This window comes from Mesoplodon densirostris, chromosome 2 (assembly GCF_025265405.1).
Source record: "Mesoplodon densirostris isolate mMesDen1 chromosome 2, mMesDen1 primary haplotype, whole genome shotgun sequence".
Lineage (NCBI taxonomy): Eukaryota > Metazoa > Chordata > Mammalia > Artiodactyla > Ziphiidae > Mesoplodon > Mesoplodon densirostris.
Window position 1 is genome coordinate 140,014,631 of NC_082662.1, and position 8,134 is coordinate 140,022,764.

Consider the following 8,134-nt stretch of genomic DNA (forward strand, 5'->3'; position numbering starts at 1 on the left):
CTCCCACTGTTATTTGTTTAATGTGTAGTTTTCTAATGTGTCCCTATAAAAGGTAATTATTGTGCATGTATGTTTAACTTACATAAGTGTTACTGTGCTAGACTTCATTCTGTAACCACATTTCCCCCAGAACTATGTTTTTAAGGTGTACCCATGTGGTTATGTGTGTCTTTGGTCTTTTCCTTCTCACACTGCTGTAAACACTTAGAATTATCCAGCTTTTTGATATTTGCCTATCTGATGTATGTAAAGTGATATATCATTGCATTAATTCTCGTTTACCTGATTAGTAATGATTATGTCTTCTGCACATTATCTCTTACCTCTTTTATACAATGTCTCTTGAGTTTTAATACTTTTCTGATAGATTTGTAGGCATTTCTTATGTATTTTAAATATTTTATTGAAATATTTATTGAAATATTTTAGTTCCTTGACATTTTTTCCATAGTCAATCATCTATTAACTTTACACATGGTATCCTTCCTTAAACAGAAATTCTTAAGGTATGTGTAATCAAATCCATCAATTTTTGCCTTCATAAGTTTTACCATTAATGTTTTAATAGGCTTGAACAGCTCCTAGGTTGGAAAGGTAACTGTAACTAAATTAATTGTTTTACCCATCACTTGTAAATCTTTAATTGATCTGGAAGTTCTCATTATATATGTTTTTAAATAGAGATCAGTTTTATTTTCTTTAATGTAAGCCAGGTTTGCCAACAACTTTACCCTCATGGTCTCCATGATTGTCTGTCAAATTTCCCTGTGTACTTGGGTCTCTAAGGCTCTGTTCTGTTCAGTTGTTCTATTTGGTTTTTCTTGCAGTAATGTCATACCAACTTTACTATGTGGTTTTGTAAGATGCTTGCAAGATATCTTGTAAGATAAATCTCTTTTCTTTGCTGTTTTTGAAAGTTGGCTTAGCTATTTGTGAAACTTAATTCACATAAATTTCAAATAAATTATATCTAATTCCTTTTAAAATGCAGCTGGAATTTCCACTGGAATTTAAATGAATTTGTAAATTAAGTTAGAATCAGGATCTTTATAATATTTTCATCACGCCACATTCAAGAGTATGAAAGACTTCTGCATTTTCAGATCTTTCCCTATGTCCTTTATTTATTTATTTTTAATACTATGGTCTTTCATTTTATTATTTTTTAAATTTATTATTTATTTATTTATTTTATTTATTTTTGGCTGCGTTGAGTCTTAGTTGCGGCACATGGGATATTCGTTGAGACATGCGGGATCTTTCGTTGGTGCACACAGGCTCCTCTCTAGTGGAGTGTGGGTTTTCTCTTCTCTAGTTATGGAGTGCAGGCTCCAGGGCGTGTGGGCTCTGTAGTTGTGGCGCATGGGGTCCAGAGTGTGTGGGCTCTGTAGCTTGCAGCAGGTGGGTTCTCTAGCTGAGGCACGCAAGCTCAGTAGTTATGGCACTCGGGCTTAGTTGCCCCGTGGCATGTGGGATCTTAGTTCCCTGACCAGGGATGGAAACTGCATCCCCTGCATTGTAAGGCGGATTCTTTATCACTGGACCACCAGGGAAGTCCCCCTATGTCCTTTAATATTGTTCTCTTTTCTATATACATCAAGATCTTGTAAACTCATTATTAATTCCTTGATACTTACTGCTTTTGTCTCTCTTATGAATGGTATTTTATTTTTAATGTTTTCTAAACAGAGTTTTATGAGCTGATCTTTTATCTAGTGATCTTGTATGATAGTCACCCTAATTACAAAATTTTGTCTAGTACTTTTGTGCATTTTCTACATACACAATCAACTTGTCTGTGAATAATGACAATTTACCCCTTCCTTTCTAATTCTGTAAGTCCTATTTCTTTTCTTTCCATGTAGCATCAGCCAAGACCATTAGTAAAAGCAATCATCTAAGAATTTCACATCTTAAAGGAAATGTGTTGTCTAAAATTTCTCCACTAAATATGTTTGCTCACTATAGTTTTGTCGTTAAGAAGTTCCCTTTTATCCCTAGTTTGCTAGAGTTTTTATTATACATGTAGATGATTTTCTACATCAGATAAGATAATCAGCATTTTAAAATTTATTTTTTATTGAAGTACAGTTGATTTACAGTGTTGTGTTAGTTTCTGGTGTATAGCAAAGTGATTGTTGGATATGTATTCTTTTTCATATTCTTTTCCATTATGGTTTATTACAGGATATTGAATATATACCATATACATGTGCTAAACAGTAGAACTTTGTTGTTTATTAATTCTATATATAATAGTTTGCCTCTGCTAATCCCAAACTCTCAGTCCATCCCTCCCCTACCCCCCAGATAATCAACATTTTGAAGACACCCTTACATTGTCTTCAGGTACCTTTTGTTATTGACTGGTTATTGCTATCAATACCATAATCATTTGTTTGTAGGTGATCTAGTTTTCTTTCTAGTTGGTTTTAAGAGGTTTTTCTTTATGTTCTGAAATTCCCCTACAATGTAGTGGATGATAGAATGTTTAACATATTCACTTTGGCTCCTCAATCTACAGATGGCCACATTTATCAGGTCTGGAAATATCTCCCTGATTATTACATCTCCACCATTCTTTTCTTCAAGAAATTTTGTTGCACAGATTTTGAATTATCTCAGTTACTCCTTCTTCTATCTCTTGTACCTATTTTTTATCTCTTTATCTCTCTGTGACTCATGATGCCAATTTCTTTAGCAGTATCTTCAAGCATATTGATTCAACACTGTTCTAATGCAAGAAGATCAATTTCCATGGCCAACTTATATACTCACCACTGAAAGTTCCTCGTGAGTCACCATATTTGATTTCCTGTACACAGAAACAGGAGCCTGTGGAAAGTTGACTCATCTGTGCACAGCCATGGGGGATCTGTTAAATTTGGAAAATGCTTTAGGGGAAATTGAGACTCAGTTGAAGGAGCACCACAATGAAAGAGAGCTTTAAGTAAAACAAATGTTAAGAAGTTTCCTCTGATTTGTAACAAGTAGGACAAAATGACCCCATTAAAATGTACTTGGAGGATAATTTAGCCCTGAGAATTGTATACCTGCTTTAGAAATCCATCCAAAAAATCCTTCTTAGAAAAAAATGTCTTTTCTTTTGTATCTCAACTCGATTCAACAGGTCTCAAGGCTTTGCAAGGCCCTCAAGGATTTATGCTTTTAGTCTAGGTCCATCTGACCAAAATCCCACAAATGGGCCAGCACACATGAACCTCTGTCTGTTTCTCTTTTTTAAGTCACTCCATGCCCCCACACAACACGTGGCAAAGTGGACACCTGGGAACATGAACTTGGCTGAGAATGAGCACCTGGAGAAAATTATACTCTTCCCCCCAAATGATAGCAAGATGGAGAGGGATGGGTTCTTTACCAGCTGCTTATCAGTAACAAAACGTTATGTAAATTAAATTTTATACAAATTTGGTAAATATTTATTGTGAGAAGAAATTTTGAAAAATAAGGTCTTTAGAAAGTCTGGCTAAAAATCTTTCTGATATCCAAAAATAAAATCAGTATAAAAAGCTACTCGAGGATTCAAAATAATTTTACCATTCATAAAATTATGCAAATATGATGCATACTTACCAAAAATATGAAATTAAATTGGAAATACTTTTGAGGGGAAAATTGGTTAAAATTACCTCAAAAACTACTATATGTGGCAGAAATATTTTTATAAAATGAAATCCCTAAAGGGCTATGAAGAGGCTTTTAAATGAGTTGAATTTTAGGCAAACTAGACAAATTGAATAACAAGAGAAATGGTTTTAGCTAAATTGCTTTTAGGCAAATGGATCATCATCCCATTTTAACAAGATGATATCTTCTTAAGCTACAAATATTGGGCTTTAATTTTTTTAATGTGCAATGGAGGTCAATATACAATGTATATGAGTAGTATGTAGAGAGGTAGCGTATTAAACTACTAAGCCAGAGAAAAGGGCGCCTTCAAATAGCTATTATAGATAAAGGCAGAATTGAGAAGATTTAAAATTTTTCACTGATTGAATTGAGGGTATAGAGGAAAAAAATCAAGTTCAGAATGAATATCTAATGGGATAACTGGAAAGCTAAAGGATCTAAGATAGAAAATCCCAAGTGTAGAGGCAGAGCCCATCAGGATACCCTGGATCAGAAATAGGAGACAGAGGTAGGAAAGGAAACACCATTGATAAGAGATGCAAAGAATAGATACTAGAGAGCAGAGACAGAGGAAGCCCAGAGGTCCTAGAGCTAAAACCAGCTACTCTTAGCTATTTTGGTAGGAAATGTGCCTGAAAATTTAGAATGTCTTTACCAAAAGTCAAAAATGGTGGCCCATAGCCCAAACAGAAAAGTTCTTTTCTCTCCCTCAGACCAGAAGAGGTATCTTAAGTGGGATGATACAATGTTGTGATGTGATGAGGAGGCTGGCTCAAAGTGGGTGGATCACATGCCCCAGATACCTTAAAGAAGACTGAGCTAATGGGCAGTGGTAAAAGAGAGCACCTGGAGAAAAATGTAATAATCTTTTGATTGTTGAAATTATCATTAATAATAAAATAATTCTGATTGTTCTGATTTGTTGGTGAAGCAGACTTCTGGGTGGTAGGGGCAAGGAGGAGGGAGAAGGTTTTACTCAAGAAGCAAGTGGCCATAACCATAGTCTGAGTTGGAGAAACCTCCCCATTTGTACTCTTGAGTGATAGCTGCAGAGTGATTTAGAAAACAAGCTCCTAGATGCTGCAAGTAACTGGTGTGTAATCTGTGCTTTTCATGGGAGTTTTTTTGTCTCCATCACTTTTCTCTCCCCTTCCCTACTCCCAGCCCAGCCTGGCTTTGGTGGCCTTCACCTGAGCCTCCATTGCACCCTGCCCTTCTCTATCTTATAGTCCCTGAATGCCAAGTGTTCACTCATTTACTTCTTTTTCTCTGTCACTACACTATGAGCTTCTGGAGGACAGGGACCTCTGTCTTTCACCTTTGCATCCCAAGGACCAGTGCCCAGGGTGGAAGACAATGATGAAAGAATGAAGAGATAGGAATAGCTGGATAGATAAATGAATGGGTAGAGGAGTAACTCATACATACACACGCAAACACACACATATGCAAACAGCCAGGCACACAGACTACTGGTGTGTTCCTCTGATGCTTATCCTTGGGCCAGGTCTCTCTGTGCTGTCAAACATATTCCTCAGAGAGGTTGCCTTCAGCTGTCAACAGTTTCAGCTCACAATCTCTCTAACTGTCGTGTTTAATACTAGTCATGCAGATCTGGGGTATTGTCTGAGATTCCATCCCCATCTCTGGTAACTATCTTCACCCTTTCAACCTCTCCTCTTTGGTGGCTGTCCAGCATTTCCTTTCCTTTAAGAGGAGGGCAGCAGCAATTTGCTTTCTTGCCATATTACTTTAATGTCTTTGCCCAATATCTATTTGTCAGTTTTGTTGTATTTTTCTGTCTCTGCATTCACCTTGGATGAGGGCTTGTCCTTAGTATTTGCCTTTAGAAAAGAGAACAAGATGCCTCCTGGAGCTAGGAATTTATGCCACTGGTTCCTGCTGAACTCAGCTACATGGGAAATAGAATGCTCACACACCCATCAGAGACTGTAGGAAATGGAAACTATATCGTGAGTTTTCATTCTTCAAAGCATTTTCAAAAGCATTATTTTACTTGAGTCTCACAAGGGTAATTTAGGGCAGGTATTATCCTCTAAAAATACATCAGGGTTTTGAAAAGAGCAGTTGGGTATGATTTGTGTTTGAGCTCTTCCTATCTGCTGGTGTGACTATGAGCAAATCACTTACTACCCTGAGCCTCTTTATTCCCACCTCTTACATTGTGATAAGTAATACCTGTCACTTTCCTATCTTTTAAGTTAGAACAAGTATATATAATAGTATGTGCCTAACCACTTCGCACCATTTTGAAAAGACTCAAATAAGATAGTATAAATGAAAGAGCTCTTGACGTCGTGAAGCATTATAAAATCAAAAGGGATCGGAATTGTCGTTACTAAAGTATTACTCTTACGTGTAACATATTACCAAATTCTAGGAATCGAGACAATTCTTGATGAGCAGAACTCAAGTCTCCCAACTCCCATTCCAGGACTTCTTCTTCCCCACCCAGCCTACCTGTTTCAGGTGGAGGAGCTGGACTTCTTCCACCAAGGAGAGCAGCAAACTAAGTTTCTCTCCATCTCAGTGACTCATGGAAGAGGAATTTGGCTTGAGCCAGAGAAAAGAAAGCAGCAGACCTCTCTAAACACCTGTGACCTATCCAAATAGTTGCTGTACAGCCAGCCCAGAGATCTGTTAAAGGGGGTAGTATGGAAATTCACATACTTCTTTTGTTTTCTTTTTGGTTTTCCATGGTCTCTCAGTCATGACTCCAAGACCTGGGCAATTTTCTGATTCACTGAATGATTCAACTCTCTTAAAAGCACTTTAGCTTACCAACAGATTCCCTTTCTGGCAAATACTTCAGTGGTTGCCATCTGGGAGCTTTCTCTTATCCTACATTTGTGATTTTTTTTTCCACCGGGGCTAACTGTTTTTTAAGTGCTTTTACGTATTAGGCCACAATTGGCATGAGATCCCCAGTAAGAAGCAAGCTGTGGCCATGCCAATGGATTGTAAAAAGAGAGTGACCTCAGAGAGTAGCACTGAGGTTAAAGACAATCCTGAACAAACAAAATGAAATTATATTTTCTCAATTCAAAACTAACTTGATGGAAACATCTTAGCCTCAAATCCAGTTGCTTTCACCAGGAAAGTGATGAAATTGGCTCTGTTGATAAAAGCCAGCACATCTCCCCTCCCTAACTGCATCAGCTTGACCCTTTCTTCTGATTAAATGCTTATAATTTTGCTCCCAGCATGTAATTTTTTAATTATAATATGTTTGAAGAACATCAAAATTATTTGGCTGTTTGCAGGCTGATTGTTGACAGCAGAGTCAATTTGTTTTTTTCTCTAATGTGCTGAGCACCCAGTGGGTGCCTGAGAAATAATAATTGATGATAGAGGCAGAGATGTCCCTTTGGATGGGTGATGGGCTCACAGGCAATTGTGTGTGGGGAGGAGAGGGCTCTGGACTCACTGGAGGCTGCATTGCTGCCTCCCCCTGCATTTGGGATGGCCTAAAATAAAGTAGAGAGATACTGGATTATGTACCCATGCTCTTATTACTGTAGAGATATTTCTACTCAAAGGCCTTCAATTAGCTCAGTTGGTTTTCCCTATGTTTGGGGATGGGATACAGCAATCTTTTAGGAGAGAGATTCTGTTTAGGAAATATTTACTTCTCACAGTTAAAATAATCTTAAACCAGGTAAAATACACTATTTTCTGGACCAAAAAACCAACCAAAAAAATAGAAAACCACCCAGATTTCTGCAATGATGGGATGAGAAAAGAAAAGATAGATTTAGGTTAAAAGAGTCTCTACAAGGAATACAAAAGGAGATCAGGATTCCATTTCCAAATTTCATCATAATGTAGATAAATGGTTGGCCTTAAAACTACTGTTCTTGGGCTTCCCTGGTGGCGCAATGGTTGAGAGTCCGCCTGCCGATGCAGGGGACACGGGTTTGTGCCCCGGTCCGGGAAGATCCCACATGCCACGGAGCGGCTGGGCCTGTGAGCCATGGCCGCTGAGCCTGCGCGTCCGGAGCCTGTGCTCCGCAACGGGAGAGGCCACAACAGTGAGAGGCCTGCGTACCAAAAAAAAAAAAAAAAAAAAAAACAAACTACTGTTCTCAAATTCTGCTTCACCTCTTACCAGCTGGGTAACCTTGAGTTATAAGCTCATCCTCTCTAACCTTGATTTCCTCATCTGTAACATCATGCACGATGATGTTTACATGAAGATGTATCTGTAACAGAGCACATCACACTATGCCACGGTGAAAGTGCTCGGGAAGTGTTGACAATAGTTATATCAAGAAGTTTCTGAATCAGCATCCAGGCACAGCCTTCTTGTGAAAACTGTAAACACAGTTTAAGTTCACAGCTGTCTGGACCTCTCTGAGTCTGTCCTTTCTGGAAGCAGGTGGTCATACAAGATGGCCTCTGGGGACTCCATCTGAAGGAGCTGCTGGTCCGTACCTCTGAAAGCACAGCCCTCTGACTTAAT